The sequence below is a fragment of the Apium graveolens genome, chromosome 8 (genome assembly GCF_009905375.1).
Source record: "Apium graveolens cultivar Ventura chromosome 8, ASM990537v1, whole genome shotgun sequence".
Lineage (NCBI taxonomy): Eukaryota > Viridiplantae > Streptophyta > Magnoliopsida > Apiales > Apiaceae > Apium > Apium graveolens.
The window spans coordinates 107201872-107219074 of NC_133654.1; the positions used below are offsets into that span (position 1 = coordinate 107201872).

Below are 17203 nucleotides of genomic sequence, written 5' to 3' on the forward strand. Positions count from 1 at the left end.
TAAGTAAATCGATAGGCAAAGTTGTTCTGAAAGGATACAGGCATGGTAACATCTATGAAGCCAAGCTTTCAACAAGTACTGATGGTTCTGCAATTTGTCTGATGAGTAGAGCATCAATTGAAGAAAGCTGGAATTGGCACAAGAAACTCTCTCATTTAAATTTTAACAATATAAATGAGTTGGTCAAGAAAGATCTTGTGAGAGGACTGCCAAAGTCAGTATTTGCTCCTGATGGCCTTTGTAATTCTTGTCAGAAGGCCAAACAAAGAAAATCTTCATTCAAGAGCAAGACTGAATCATCAATTCTTGAGCCTTAGTACCTACTACATGTTGATCTATTTGGTCCAGTAAATGTCATGTCTATTGCAAAGAAGAAATATGCTATGGTCATAGTGGATGAGTTCACCAGATACACATGGGTGTATTTCTTGCACACAAAAAGTGAAACTGCATCTATCTTGATTGATCATGTCAAGCAACTGGATAAATTGGTCAAGGACTCAGTGAAGATAATAAGAAGTGATAATGGTACTGAGTTCAAGAATTTGATAATGGAAGAGTTCTGCAAAAACCATGGAATCAAGCAGGAATTTTCTGCTCCTGGAACTCCACAGCAAAATGGAGTTGTTGAAAAAAATAATAGAACTCTCATTGAAGCTGCACGTACAATGCTTGATGAAGCAAAACTTCCAACCTATTTCTGGGCTGAAGCTGTGCAGATTGCTTATTTTACTCAAAATGCAACACTCATTAACAAGCAAGGAAAGACACCATATGAGATGGTGAAGAAAAAGAAGCCAAATCTGAAGTATTTTCATGTATTTGGATGCAAGTGTTTTGTTCTTAGGACTCATCCTGAACAGCTATCCAAATTTGATCTAAAAGCTGATGAAGGAATCTTTGTTGGATATCCACTTTCCACAAAAGCCTTCAGAGTCTATAACTTGAGAACAAGAGTGGTCATGGAATCTATCAATGTCTCTTTTGATGATAAGAAGATTACTGGACTTGAAGATTTTATTGATCATTATCAGCTGAGATTTGAAAATAAAGACTCAAATTCTGATACTGAAAATCCTGACAATCTAAATCCTGATACTGCAAACTCTGATGGATTAAACTCTGATGTTATTGAAACTGTGGTGACTACGCCAAAGGAAGATGCACCTATGTAGGGGGAGCATACTCAAGATATAACCACATCTCAAGAAGCATCAGAACATACATCTGGATCTTCAAGTTCTGATTCGTCAAGTTCTGATAAGCCAAGTTCTGATAGTTCTAAAAATCTAAATTCTGAAGAATCCAACTCAGAGAGCATAGTTTCAGGGGGAGCATCAGAAAATGTTAATGAAGACAGCATGGATCATGGGGGGGCATCCAGTTCTAGAGAAAATCTTCCATCTGCAAGGAAGTGGACTAAATCACATACACCTGATTTGATAATTGGAAATCCTGATACAGGTATCAGAACTAGAACAGCTACTTCAAGTGAATGTCTTTACAATTCTTTTCTTTCTCAGACTGAGCCAAAGAAAGTGGAAGAAGCTCTTCAAGATGCTGATTGGGTGCAAGCAATGCAGGAAGAGTTAAATGAATTTGAAAGAAACAAAGTCTGGACCCTAGTGCCAAGACCAAAGAACAGATCTGTTGTTGGTACAAAATGGGTATTCAGAAACAAAACTGATAGTGATGGCATAATTACAAGGAATAAGGCAAGGCTGGTTGCAAAAGGATATTCTCAACAGGAGGGAATCGATTATGATGAAACATTTGCACCAGTTGCTAGATTGGAAGCCATAAGGATATTTATAGCAACATATCAACTACTCTATTGCAACATAGCTTATTTTGTTACTATAGAAACCAATGCGAAAATAGATATTTAATTCGTAGTAAGAATCTTTACCTTAAAGAAGTTTTAAGAGTTCATTAATGGAATTCCAAACCTTGTTGAATCACCATGTATCCCCCTCTGGCGATCTACGCTATATGGTATCCACACGAACGCTTTTCTTGAAGAATTGATGTGTACTAGCCCCCGAAAACTCCATCTCTACATCTATTCCTCTTTCTCCTTGAACGGCTAGGGTTTTGTAAACTATGTATCCTTGTGTATAAATCAGCCCTCAAAGAGTTTATATAGAGAGAAGAATGAGTTTTCTAATTATAACTAATACTAATCTGAAATCCCAATTTATTATATAATTAAGTCACACTTAATTAATTAATAACTTGTTTCGAAATTATTTTAAGTAATTTTTTTATTTTATTTATTTAATTAATTAAGTCATACTTAATTAATATCATAAATAAAATAAATTACTTATTTAATTTAAATCCATAATTTAAATTATTTTTCCTTCAAGCATTCTTTGTGTGTGACCCTATAGGTTATTATTACGTTGACAATAATTTTAATATCTTATATTAAAATTTTAAACAATGAGAGGCATCTAGTAATGCATCATTTCTACCCAAGTAATAATAATTAAATCGGTGATTCGATTAAACCTTTTGTAATAATGTACAATGTAGTCTAATCCCTTTAACCAAATATTATAAACTAAACTAGAGGCATGTAATGTGTCATCCTCATCATTGTTTGATCCAATTTTCCTTGATCAATGAGTAGACTATCATATCAAATCAACATTTGAGCGTGACCACGCATTTTATAGTCTAGCTCACATAAAAGACCAATAATATTACTCCTAAAATAGAAGGGTTAACTCTTATATAGATCATTCATATTTCTTATACGATTCATAATATACCCGAAATACACTTTTATCATTACCCGGTCAAGGATAACTTTTAATGGAATCAAAGTATATTAATTCTCGTATACAAATATAATGACTTCAGGTCTAAGGACCATTACATCATTATCACTGTGAAAATAACCTATGACACTATAAACATGTAGTATCTTACAACGGGTCAATCCAGCACCATGTATCTAATACATGTGCCTGTGTTTTGACTTTAGTATCACCATACATATGATCAATGAGATGTGATCATCAGTCAACAAACACAATAGTCTTAATGCATTAATATTGTCCCCTATAATAATACACAACTAGGGACCTTTAAGAAAATTGATATTATTCTCATAATCTCATTTTAAGTCACGTACTTAGAGATATATAATTGTATATCATATTCCAAGGATATTTATTAATCTAACATTTATTTAAATAAAATGAATAACCTTTCTTGTCCGGAAAAGAAATTAGTATAATGTCTCCGCTAAAGGCGGGCACGTATTAATAATTTACAAAGTTCTCAACTTTGCCTTATGGGCAAAATTAGGTACCGAGTTACTCCAACTAAAGCAAAAACTTTTGCTCCAATTATAACCCGATACATGAAGCTTGACCATTATTGGTCTTCTTTTTTAGATTTTCCAAATAAGCTTGACAATTTAACTTCCAATCATCTGGTTATTACCATAGAAGTGACAATTGTCTTCTTTAGCAACACCACTAATAGGCTTAAAAAGCCCCCGTGGGATTGGACTTTGGTTTGGCATTGAATAAAATCAAATCTTAACCCCACTTGTCCACTTTCTTTCCCATTTGCATTCCATGTGTACATCATCAATATAGACGTAGTTTATGCCTTTACCGTGTTATTTTCAGCAGTTCTAAACATGCCTAACAACTTAGTGAGTGTTTTGTCTATCTCATTCATTTTGTTCATAACAAATTGAAAATAAAATGTGTTCAAAGATTGTTTGATCAAATCAAGCTGAGTCTCTAGATCAATCTTGAAACCCAAAATATCAGGGTACATATACCTATCATCTTTAGAACATTTGGTCTAACCGGATCTCATTCTCCCATTTATGCAAATTTATAGTGCCTTATTATCGTCAAATCTTTCTTGACGAGCCTATCCTTCAAACATCCTTTGAAGGTTTTCAATCACATCATAAGAATCAATATGCTCATGTTGCTTCCAAAACTCGCCACTCATAATTGCAAGCATGAGACATGAAACATTAGTTGCATAATCAATTTGCTTCAGGTAAGGATTTTGTTCAGCACATATTTCATTCTCAGTTAGAAGAAATAATGGAGGGGTTTGAGTGACATCCTTAAACCTGAGGACAATCCTCAAGTTCCCATGTTAGTTGAGGAAAATATTTCATGTCAGCTTGTCCCTCTCAAGAACTATTACATAGAGAAGTTATTTGTGTTATTTGTCATTTGATATATATAATATTAAAGTGCATAAAATGAATTAGTCTACAAATGATCATTAAATTATGTTCATATGATTATTCATATATATTCACAGTATATATCTCTCACTTTTTTTATCAAATCAATAGCCCTAACTATTAATTCGGAAAGAATATCTTCTATATTGTTTCTAGTGAGCCAAGATCCATATTTCACCATGCACTGTATCAGCTTTGGCTTTTCTTCTAAAACATGATTAGTTAGGTAGACAATATTTGTCAATTATATCAACTATATAACTCTTGGATAGCTTGGTAGAACAACATTTGTTCATATTTATCTAACAAATCTCGCCAAACTCTATGCCTCTAAGTTCACAATCCTATTGTGATAACTTAGTTAAGTCAAACCCAATAGTCAAAAAGTATCAGTATACTTAAACACATCTCCCACGATAGATGGGAGTACTTCGCTTTGGCGAACTCACTCCTTATCGATATAGGGGTTAATACACTGGACTCATTGGAAGGCATCTGATCAACTTAATATTAACTTTAGGATTTTATTTATTTTAAAATGATCATGATCACATCATAAAGAGATTCCCAACTTTTTCTTGAATAAAATACATCAAATCAATATTCGTCTATGGTTTGATTTCCACGTAGTGAGGGAGTCACGATGGTCTCGCTTAAAACTAACAACCTTACAAGTTCAATGAACTCGCTTTTGACAAACTCGCTCAATGTCAGAAATTAAAAAGATTAGTATTTTATTCTGTGTTTCATAAACACGAGAATCTCATAATCATTTGTTTATTTTAAAATCTTGAATAGTTACAGATTTTTATCTTTTTTAGCAAGCATGGCATGGGTGTCATATCTAATATATACATCCTTAATCTAATTAAGCATGCATCATTAAACTACTCTACACATACATTCATCATATGAGCATATATATGTAAAGTGAAATAAAGTAAACTTGGTTGGTTATGGCTTCATCTTATATGATCTTCATCAAGCTAATAACAAAGATCTAGGTCAATCTCAAGTGAAAAATAAATACAAGCTAACTATTACATGTCTTCTTTCTTGAGTTGTCTCTTCCTTGTATTGCTTCCTTGGATGGCCTCCATGTGAGATTACCCTTCCTTGATATTAAATCTTCATGTCTTTATGTACATTACAAGAATGAAATATAAAAACTAATATAATGAACTTACAAGAAGAACTCGAGTTATATTCGAGATTTATAATTACAAGATCAAACAAAATGCAAGCCGTATTTAAAAAAAATAAAACTATTAACCTAAGGTCATAAGCCATAACCATCCACCATACTCAATCAACACATAAGAACATGTTAGAACACTGTTATTCGCTAAACATGCGCTAATAATACACGCAAGTATACGCGTTTGCAAGTAGTATAGAATCGTTTCTAGTTTGTTCCCATAGAGATCGTATTGGTTAACTAATTAATTCACGCACTTAAGCAACAATGCATGGTTATTATTCAATGCTACGATAATAACAAATTGAGGTTGTTTATAACTAAGAATTAAACTAACAATTATAACTAAGAGAATAAGATTGATTAAATTAATATATATGACAAACATGGGATTCTAACTTCATTAAATACTTCATTCAATAGCCTTATTGTTCTCTACCTTAGCATGCAATGGTGATGACACTAATCAGATAACACGAAACTGATAAACGCCAACTTTCATTGCACGAGTACCATACTACCAGACATCCATAAAAGAGATAGAAGCTGAATAGACACTAATTATATTGAGGCCCTATATGTCTATCGAATTTGACAACATAACAGTTTAAGCACAAGTTATCTATCTTGATTACACAGGGAAAGTAAAATGATTAAAATTACCTACGAATCATGCATAACAATACATGAACCTATGCTAGCATGGAAAGTTCTAAATCCTTAAATTCACTGTCGCTTCATTAAGAATTAACACGCTATCTTACAAGTTCGCGACGCTCATAAGACGAATACGCACAACCAATACTAGGCTATCAATCAATCACCACATACTAAGGCATCAAAACAATTTAACTAAAGAAATCCATAAATAAATCCGCTGAAATCCCACAATAACGATTAGCCTATAATCAGACTCATCTTCAACATGGGTTCCGATGAAAGCATGGTATAATAAACATAGTCTTTATAACGAAAAAATAAAACCAAGTACAAAACAAGAGTAAGGTTCACAAGTAAGAAAACTAGCATCCAAATACAACTTAAAACAAAGATTCACAAGTAAGTACAAGATCTTCTTCGTCTTCATTGAATCGTGCTAAAAACGGTCTTCTTACGGCTGTCCTTGCGCTCTGGTACGTCTCTCTCTTGAAAATGTTTTTATTTGAATATATATAGCCGCCCTTTGCAATCTGGAAGTCTCCCCACTTAGAATCGAATTGGAATCAGGATTCATATTTCTCGCACCGGCGCGGCCGTGCGCTATCATAGCGCGGGCGCGCTTCCTTTCTAGAATCATGGCGCGGGCCCGCTTCCTTTCTAAAATCATGGCACGGCCACGCGCTATCACAGCGCGGGCGCGCCGTCCTTCTGGGAAAAACTCAGATTTCATCTTTTTCCTTGCTACTTCGATCCGGCTTTCCACGAGCTTTTATTCCAACACCACCTTGACACCAAATTAGCACCAAAATAATGCTAATTCACCTGATTTACAGATTAATGCGTGAAATGCAAAAACACTAGAAAACACGTTAAAACACTTAACAACTTGAGTATAAATGCATCAATTCACAGCTTATTAGAGTATTATAAAGTGTCATAAATGCCACTCAACATACCCCCAAACTTGAATCGATGCTTGTCCTCAAGCATAAACAGACTCAAAGAAAAAGAAAATAAAAATGCATGAATGCAACTAATATGAATGCAATGATCCCAATAGAGTAACTCAACCACTCAACAAGCAACATATCAACAAATGCAGCTACTCGCATAAAGACCAATTAAATCATACAAATCAACTTACAAACTAGAGACGTGCGTGTGTGCACATGCTTACAGATATACTATCACAACTAGATCAACAATCATGACTCCCTACTTATCAAGACAATCGCAAGTTTATAAACAGAATAAAATCTAGACTTGAAATAATTTATAACACTTCAATTTTTATATCAGAGATTTATATGGATTCATGCTTTTATTCAAAACAAAACAAACTCATATGTTTATTTGATCATGCAATGAGTGAGGTCCACAAAAGACTTATACAATAGTACCCATGTAGCGAGCGTTAAGTTAGCGGATCCTAGATTATAAAAGCCTTAGGTCACTAGTTACAAAGTCCCCTAAGAACTTAATAACTCGAGTACTAAAGAGCCCACTCGTGATCAATTATACACAACACTTATTTTTTTCTCTTTTTTTCTATTTTTCTTTTTTTTTCTCTTTTTTTCAACGAATTTCTGAATAAGTGCATTTTGCTCCATCTCATTCAACCCTAGACTACTCATATAAATATGAGCCGGCTACTAGCCATTTGACACCTAGCCACACAACTAGCAATGAAATCCAATTTTCTCAAATTTTTTTAAATATCCAAGTCTTTTATTATTAAGAGAATATCCTAAATTCTAAATATAAACAAGCGATTAAAACCTCGACAAACCAACAAACCATGACTAAGATCTAGCACTCTAGCAACCTATAAGACTTAGTGAAATACAAGTGTCTCTAGCATGCAAATCAACATAATACTACTTAACATCTCTAAAGACGACATCACTACAATAACATCAATATCACAAGTCAGTCGGAAAATCATCTAAGGGATCATGTTATAATGCAAATGCATGAAAACTATATGAACAAAATAACATAAAACTATCAAAATAAAAAACTATATGGCAAAATATGCAAACTATATGAACTAAACTATCATGAATATGCAAAATATATGGGACTCACACAAAAACATATTCCTTCATCTACTACCCCCAAACTTAAAATATTCACTGTCCTCAATGAAGTTAATGGTAAGGAATTCAGGCATACCTAATCAGAATCAGGCTCCTCACCCTCAACGGGTGGAGTGTCGGGTGTGTCCGGAGGTGGATACATGGAATTCTCACCAAAAACTGGCCACTGGATATCAACACCGGTGGCTCTGAAAGTTGTCCCAAGTGCCTGGGTGAGATCACGTGCGAACCTGCTATGGATGTCATGCATCGCATCCATCCTCCGTGCTAGACGCCTATACTGTATCATGATCATGCCAGCTCTCATATCAGCTCTTTCCTCCTCATGTGCCTGTTGCGATACAGTCTAGCTCGCCTAAGTGGCCCCAACAGCTGGCCTCCCACCAAGTAGGTGGTCAAAAGTATAACCAAGCCCCTTCAGATCAGGCTTACCGCCATCCCATTCTTGCATCGTAGCCAAAGTAGTATTGTTAATAGGAGCACTCGGGATCTGCAACTGCTCATGTGCGGGCCAATGAACTCTAACTGCCACGCACAGCTTCGTCACCATGGACGCATATGGAATAGACCCCGTAGTACTCCCCCTCAAGAACATCAGAATCCCCTGATAAATCATCATCCCAAAAACTATATAATCGCCCTGAAGAATGCCCCATAACAATCGTGCACGCTCCACAGTAATCTCATGCACATGCGAAGATGGCATGATGTTAGCACATATAAAAGCGTTCCATGCACGGGAAAACCTGTTCATTCTGGAAGCCGGGAACGTAGAATACTCGGTCGTGCCCCTCTTGATCTTCCGATGAGTATCGGGCTGACACAGAGTAGCAACAATAAGATCCAGATCAAAGTCCTCTGGATTCTTATCGTTCCAAGTGTCCAGCCCGGGCTTCCTCGCGGGCTGCTCAATCACAATTCTGATAGCCTCTGTACTATACTCCACCATCCTCCCTCGAACCACCGTGAAGCCATTCTTCTCAGCCTTGGCGTTCACATAGAACTCGCGAACAACACTCATGGGCACAGCAGCGGGTGCCTCGCAAATAGGAACCCAGCCCATCTTAAGAATCATCTCCAACAGCTAACCATCCTTCCCTGATGGTAGAAAACCTCGTTCCTTGATGATTGGCTTCGAAAGAAGCCTGGTATATTCCGCTTCAGCCTTGGGAGTAGAGAACCTTGGCCTTACACCACCCACACTTGATGAATTGGTGGTGCTGCTGTCGACTTGTGTTCTTTGTCTCTTGGGTGCCATTGGAAGTGAGTAGAGAGAATAAGAGTTGTGTTTAAGAGAGAATTTGTGTTTGAGAATTTTTGAATTGGTGGAGAAGTTTGTGTATGAGGTGTATGTATATATAGGTGGAGAAAAGAGAATTATATATGGAATAGAAGTGGGATTTGATTATGGGAATAATGGGAGTAATGAGTTTGATTTGGAGAGGGAATTATGGGATAAGGGAGAGTAAAAATCGGTTTGGAATTGATCTTTGACTAAAAATCACAATTTTCTCTTGAAACTACTGTTTTTATTTTTTCTAAGTCGGGACACGGTGCGGGCACGCGCTGAGACAGCACGGGCGCGCGCTACTTCTGCCAAATCGGCGCGGCCGTGCGCTGTAACAGCGTAGGCATGCCATATTTTTGCGAAATCAACGCGTCTGAAGTGAGCCCTGAATTTTTCTTTTTTTCTGATTTTTTGTGATTTTCTCTTTTCTTCTTGCTTCCTCTAATTACTAACGTACAACAAACTGGGGTTGCCTCCCAAGAAGCGCTTCTTTTACGTCGCTAGCTCGACGTAGAACCTTGAGCTCAAACGGACAACAGAACGACACTAACCAACTCGCGGTTTTCCGTGTCACCATAGTAATTCTTCAACCTCTGACCATTTACCTTGAATGCCTGGCCCAGATCATTCTAAAAAATTTCCACCACTCCATGTGGAAATACAGGTTTGACAATAAACGGCCCTGACCATCTTGACTTTAACTTTTCAGGAAAAAGACGGAGACGAGAGTTGAACAATAGAACTTGTTGCCCCGGCACAAATGATTTGAGCACTAGACCCCGATCGTGCCACCTCTTGACCTTCTCCTTATACATTTTGTTGTTCTCATAAGCTTGAAGTCAAAACTCGCCGAGTTCATTCAATTAAAGAATCCTCTTCTTTCTAGCCACATCCAAGTCCAGATTCAACTTCTTCAAAGCCTAGTATGCCTTATGCTCGAGCTCCACAGGAAAATGACACCCCTTACCATAAACTAACTGAAACGGCGATATTCCCAATGGAGTCTTATATGCTATTCTATAAGCCTAAACAGCTTTATCAAGCTTCAAAGACCAATCTTTCCTCGATGGACATACAATATTCTCTAAAATGCACTTGATCTCTCTGTTAGATACCTCGGCTTGACCATTCGTCTGAGGATGATAAGCCGTAGCAGTGTGATGATTTGCATTATATCTTTTCATCATAGCAGTGAACTTGCGATTGCAAAAATATGACCCCTCATCACTGATTATGACTCTTGGAGTTCCAAACCTTGTAAATATCTGCTTGTGAAGAAAATTAAGCACCATTTTCGCATCGTTCGTTGGCAATACCTTAACTTCAACCCATTTCGACACGTAATCAACTGCCAACAAGATATACTGATTGTTACAAGATGAGACAAATGGCCCCATAAAGTCAATTCCCCAAACATCGAAGACCTCAACCTCGAGAAGCACATTAAGAGGCATCTCATCCCTCCTAGACATATTACCCACAAGTTGACATTGATCATATTTCAAAACAAACTGGTGAGCATCTTTAAATAATATCGGCCAAAAGAAACCTGCTTGAAGAACACGAGCTGCTATCTTTTCTCCACCATAATGTCCTCCATAAGCCGTTGAGTGGCAATCTCGCAAGATCCCCCCCCCCCCGTTTCGCTGTAAGGAATACATCTCCTAATGATTTGGTCAGCTCCTTGTCGTAAAAGAAATGGCTCATCCCACATATACCACTTCACTTCATGTGGAAACTTATTCCTTTGAGCATAAGATAAGTCGGGAGGCATGATATTACTCACAAGGTAGTTCACAATGTCTACAAACCACGGTTCTCCTTCTTGCACTCCAAATAGCTGCTCGTCGGAAAAAAGACTCATTTATCAATGTCTTATCCAATGAATAGCATTAGGATTTTCTAAATGCGAGAGATGATCAGCGACTTGATTTTCAGTTCCTTTTCTGTCCTTGATCTCTAGTTCAAATTCTTGAAGCAAAAGAACCCATATAATCAATCTAGGCTTCGAGTCATTCTTTGAGACGAGATATCGAATTGCAGCGTGATTAGTGAGAACTGCCATCTTAGTCCCAAGTAGATAAGATCGAAATATCTCAAAACCATAAACAATAGCCAAAAGCTCTTTCTCCATAGTAGTATAATTCAGTTGAGCACCATTTAGGGTCTTACTAGCATAGTAGACCACATGAAATATGTTGTTCTTCCTCTGCCCAAGAACTGCTCCAACTGCATAGTCGCTTGCATCTCACATCATCTCAAAAGGTTCATTCCAATCAGGCGCAGTTATGACATGTGTCGTGATTAAACTCTTCTTTAATGTCTCAAAAGCTACTAGGCATTTGTCATCAAACTTGAAAGGAACATTTTTCTCTAGCAAACTGCATAATAGCTTTGAAATCTTAGAGAAGTCTTTGATGAAACGCCTGTAGAAACCCGTATGAGCAAGAAAACTGCGAATTCCCTTAACAAAAATAGGTGGAGGAAGATTCTCAATGACCCCCACCTTGGCCTTATCCACCTCAAGACCCTTACTAGAAACCTTGTCCCCGAGAATGATGTCCTTCGTACCATAAAGTGACATTTCTCCTAATTGAGAACCAGATTGGTCTCAACACACCTCTTGAGAACGTGTCCAAGATTTTGTAAGCACTCATCAAACGAATCGCCAATGACTAAGAAGTCGTCTATGAACACTTCCACATTCTGGCCAATCATGTCAGAAAATATGGCCATCATACATCTCTGAAATGTGGCTGGCGCACCACACAGACCAAAAGAAACTCGTCTGAATGCGAAAGTACCAAATGGACAAGTGAAGGTAGTTTTCTCTAGATCTTCTGGAGCGATATAAATTTGATTATAACCCAAATAACCATCCAGAAGACAATAGTACTCATGACCAGCCAACCTATCGAGCATCTGATCAATGAAGGGCAAAGGGAAGTGATCCTTCCTAGTGGCTTTGTTCAGCTTCCTGTAGTCCATGCAAACTCTCCATCCCGTGACTGTTCTAGTAGGAATAACCTCATTCTTCTCATTTGCTACCACAGTAATTTCACTTTTCTTTGGCACATATTGAACTGGGCTTACCCATGAACTGTCAGAAATAGGGTAGATGATCCCTGCATCTAGCCACTTAAGAATTTTCTTCTTCACTACCTCCTTCATGATTGGATTAAGTCTTCTTTGCTGCTCGACCGTAGGCTTGCTACCTTCCTCTAGCAGAATTTTATGCATGCAATAAGAAGGGCTGATTCCCTTGATATCTGCTATAGTCCATCCAATTGCCAATTTGAACTCTCTCAGAATCCTTAAAAGCTTTTCCTTATCACTACCTGAAAGGTCAGATGCAATAATAACAGGCAGAGTAGATGCATCACCTAAAAACGCATACCTCAAATGCTCAGGTTAAGGCTTAAGCTCAAGAGTGGGAGCTTCCTCAATAGATGGCTTGAGGCGTTTAAGAGCTTTTTTCAATTCCTCCATTCCCAGAGATTCAAAAGGCATATTAATCTTCCTTTTCCAGGGAGAAGCAATCAAATACTACAATTGTTCTTCACCTTCGTCATCTTCACTATATGAATTCCCCAACAAGGCTTTTTCTAAGGCATCGGACCTTAGCAATTAATCAAGTTCCGATGTGACCACCGAATCGACCAACTCCACTTTTATGCACTCCTCATTATCAGTAGGAAATTTTATAGCATTGAACATATTAAAAGAACATCCTGATCCAGAACTCGCATTGTGAGCTCACCCTTCTGCACATCTATCAAGGTTCGACCAGTTGCCAAGAAAGGTCTTTCCAAGATTATAGAAATCTTCTTATCCTCCTTGTAATCAAGAATTATGAAATCAACAGGGAAGATGAGTTTATCAACCTTGACCAAGACATCCTCCACAATACCTCGCGGATATGTAATAGAACGGTCGGCCAACTGCAAGGTCATATAAGTCAGTTTGGGATCAGGTAAGTCCAACTGCTTGAAAATTGACAAAGGGATCAGATTGATGCTAGCTCCCAAGTCACATAAGCATCTGTCAAAAGACATTTTTCCAATAGTACACGGAATAGTGAAACTTCCTGGGTCTTTAAGCTTTGGAGGCAACTTCTGTTACAACACAACACTGCATTCCTCCGTGAGAGAGACAGTCTCTAAATCATCTAGCTTCACTTTCTGAGAGAGAATACCTTTCATAAACTTTGCATAACAAGGCATCCGCTCAAGAGCCTCAGCGAAAGGTATGTTGATATGAAGTTTCTTGAACACCTCCAGAAACTTCTCAAATTGCTTGTCCAGCTTCTTCTTCTGCAGCCGCTTAGGAAAAGGCGGTGGAGGATAGATCTGTTTCTCCCCTGTATTACCCTCAGGAGGAGTGTGCTTAACAGTAGTCTTTCTTGGTTCCACTTCTTCATCCTGCTACTCTACTTCTTTCTCAGCCCCAGCTTCTTCAGTCAACTCTTTAGTTTGTTCAGGATTCGCAACATTTCCAGACCTCAAATTGATTGCCTTTACCTGCTCCTTAGCTTCCCTCTTTCCTGGTACTTCAGTATCACTAGGCAGTGTACCAGGCTGACAATTTAGCAAGGCATTGGCAATTTGCCCAATTTGATTTTCCAAAGTCTTGATAAAAACAGCTTGACTTTTGCGCATAAGCTTCAACTCCTCTAATTCAAATTTTTCATTAGCTTATTGCAGATGGAGTTGCTGTCTTGGTGCATACTGCGGTTGCTGAAAACCAGGGGGGTTGTACTGCTTAGCTGGATACTGTTGATAAGTCCGTTGAACCGCATTCTGAGTGTTACTCCAACTGAAATTGGGACGATTGCGGTTGTTGGGATGATAGGTGGATGGCACTGGTTGCTGCGATCCCTTGAAGTTGCTCACAAACTGAGCTAATTCACTAGAAATTACGTACTGATCAGTTTCATGAGCACCATCACATAGCTCGCAGACACTGGTGATTTGATTAACTCCATAATTAGTCAAAGTGTCCACCTTCATCGTCAAAGCCTTAAGTTGGGCAGCGATAGCAGTTGCTGCATCCAACTCCAGAATTCCTTTGACTTTTCCCTGAGTCAGCCTCTGAGAAGGATTCTAGTACTCATTAGCAGCCATCAGTTCAATAAGTTCATAAGCTTCATCATAACTTTTATCCCACAAGGCTCCTCCTGATGCTGCATCAAATATGGGTCTAGAAGTAGCACCCAATCCATTATGGAAACAGTTGATAAATATCCAATCAGGCATGCCATGGTGTGGGAACTTCCTTAGCATCTCCTTATATCGATCCCAAGCCTCACACATAGATTCTCCTGTTTGCTGAGCAAACTGCGTAAGAGCATTCCTGATTGCAGTAGTCTTCGCCATAGGGAAGAATTTAATGAGAAACTTTTGAGCAAGATCTTCCCAAGTGGTCATAGACCCTGCTGGTAGAGAATGTAACCAGCACTTAGCCTTGTCCATTAGAGAGAATGGGAAGAGTTGCAGCTTGATAGCATCTTAAGTCACATCATTGAACTTGAAAGTGTCGCAGATCTAGATGAAATCCCTGATGTGCATGTTACGGTCTTCAGTAGGAGAACCCTCAAACTGAAATGAGTTATGTAGCATCTGAATCGTGCTTGACTTGATCTCAAAAGTGTTAGCCCTGATGGCTGGTCTGATGATGCTTGACTGAATGTCATTAATCTTAGGCTGAGAATAGTTCATCAAAGCCTTCGGATTTTCCGCTTGATCACCCATCTCTACTAAAGCTGGTTCTTCAATTTTCTCTTCTTTTTCTACCTTCTTTTCTTCCTCAATAACTTCCTTACGAACCACTATCACTTCCTCCTCGGTTTGATCCAGATTTCTCTTACGAGTACGCGAACGCATATGCATACACCCTCGCTAGAGTACCTGAAATAAAACAAGGAAATAGCTAAGTAACGATATCCGAGTCAATGAACTTTAACGACCACTGATGGAAAATACATAAACTAATCATTAACACTGCAGTCCCCTGCAGCGGCGCCAAAAACTTGTTAGTCGCTAAACACGTGCTAATAATACACGCAAGTATACGCGTTCGCAAGTAGTATAGAATCTTTTCTAGTTCATTCCCACAAAGACTGTATTGGTTAACTAATTAATTCATGAAGCAATAATGTATGGTTATTATTTAATGCTAAGACGATAACAAATTGAGGTTATTTATAACGAAGAATTAAACTAACAATTATAACTAAGAGAATAAGATTGATTAAATTAATATATATGACAAACATGGGATTCTAATTTCATTAAATACTTCATTCAATAGCCTTATTATTCTCAACCTTAGCATGCAATGGTGATGACACTAATCAGATAACACGAAACTGATAAACACCAACTTTCGTTGCACGAGTACCATACTACCAGACATCCATAAAAGAGATAAAACTGAATAGACACTAATTATATTGAGACCCTATATGTCTATAGAATTTGACAACATAACGGTTTAAGCACAAGTTATCTATCTTGATTACACAGGGAAAGTAAGATGATTAAAATTACCTACGAATCATGCATAATAATACATGAACCTATGCTAGCATGACAAGTTCTAAATCCTTATATTCACTGTCGCTTCATTAAGAATTAACACGCTATCTTATAAGTTCGCGACGCTCATAAGACGAATACGCACAACCAATACTAGGCTATCAATCAATCACCACATACTAAGGCATCAAAACAATTTAACTAAAGAAATCCATAAATAAATCCGCTAGAACCCCACGATAACGATTAGCCCATAATCGGACTCATCATCAATGTGAGTTTCAATGAAAGCATGGTATAACAAATGTAGTCTTTATAACAAATAAATAAAACCAAGTACAAAACAAGAGTAAGGTTCACAAGTAAGAAAACTAGCATCCAAATACAACTTAAAACAAAGATTCACAAGTAAAAACAAGATCTTCTTCGCCTTAGTTGAATCATGCTAAAAATGGTCTTCTTACGGCTCTCCTTGCGCTCTGGTACGTCTCTCTCTTGAAAACGTTCTTATTTGAATATATATAGCAGCCCTTTGTAATATGGAAGTCTCCCCACTTAGAATCGAATTAGAATTAGGATTAATATTTTTCGTACCAGCGCGGCCGCGCGCTATCACAACGCGGGCGCGCTACATTTCTGGCATCCTGGCACGGCCGCGCACTATCACAGTGCGGGCGCGTCGTCCTTCTGGGAAAAACTCAGATTTCATCTTTTTCCTTGCTACTTCGAGCCGGCTTTCCACGAGCTTTTATTCCAACACCACCTTGACACCAAATTAGCCCCAAAATAATGCTAATTCACCTGATTTACAGATTAATGCCTGAAATGCAAAAACACTGAAAACACGTTAAAACACTTAACAACTTGAGTACAAATGCATCAATTCACAGCTTATTAGAGCATTATAAAGTGTCATAAATGCCACTCAATAAACACATAATCTGATCTCAATATATCATATCCATCATGAACTAATCATAATATAAAATATGGACAAAATCAGAAAACTTAGAATCAAATTCTAAAAATAATAAATCATTGTTTATGGGCAGTAAACGACGTCAAACACCTTACAGACGAGTTGCTGATAGCTTTAGCTATCAGTTTTGTTTAGACGCTCGATTAACTATCGAATAGGGTATTCGTTCGCGAAAATCGGACACCAGACCCAGATTTAAGTTAATCTGCATC

General features: G+C 37.7%; 1 non-coding gene across 1 annotated transcript; it reads left to right on the top strand.

Moving 5' to 3' along the window:
- Positions 1 to 14729: 14729 nt before the first annotated feature.
- On the top strand, positions 14730 to 14836 carry LOC141681081 (small nucleolar RNA R71). The gene has a single exon (XR_012558523.1). It is a non-coding gene; the product is annotated as a small nucleolar RNA R71 (small nucleolar RNA).
- Positions 14837 to 17203: the final 2367 nt, after the last annotated feature.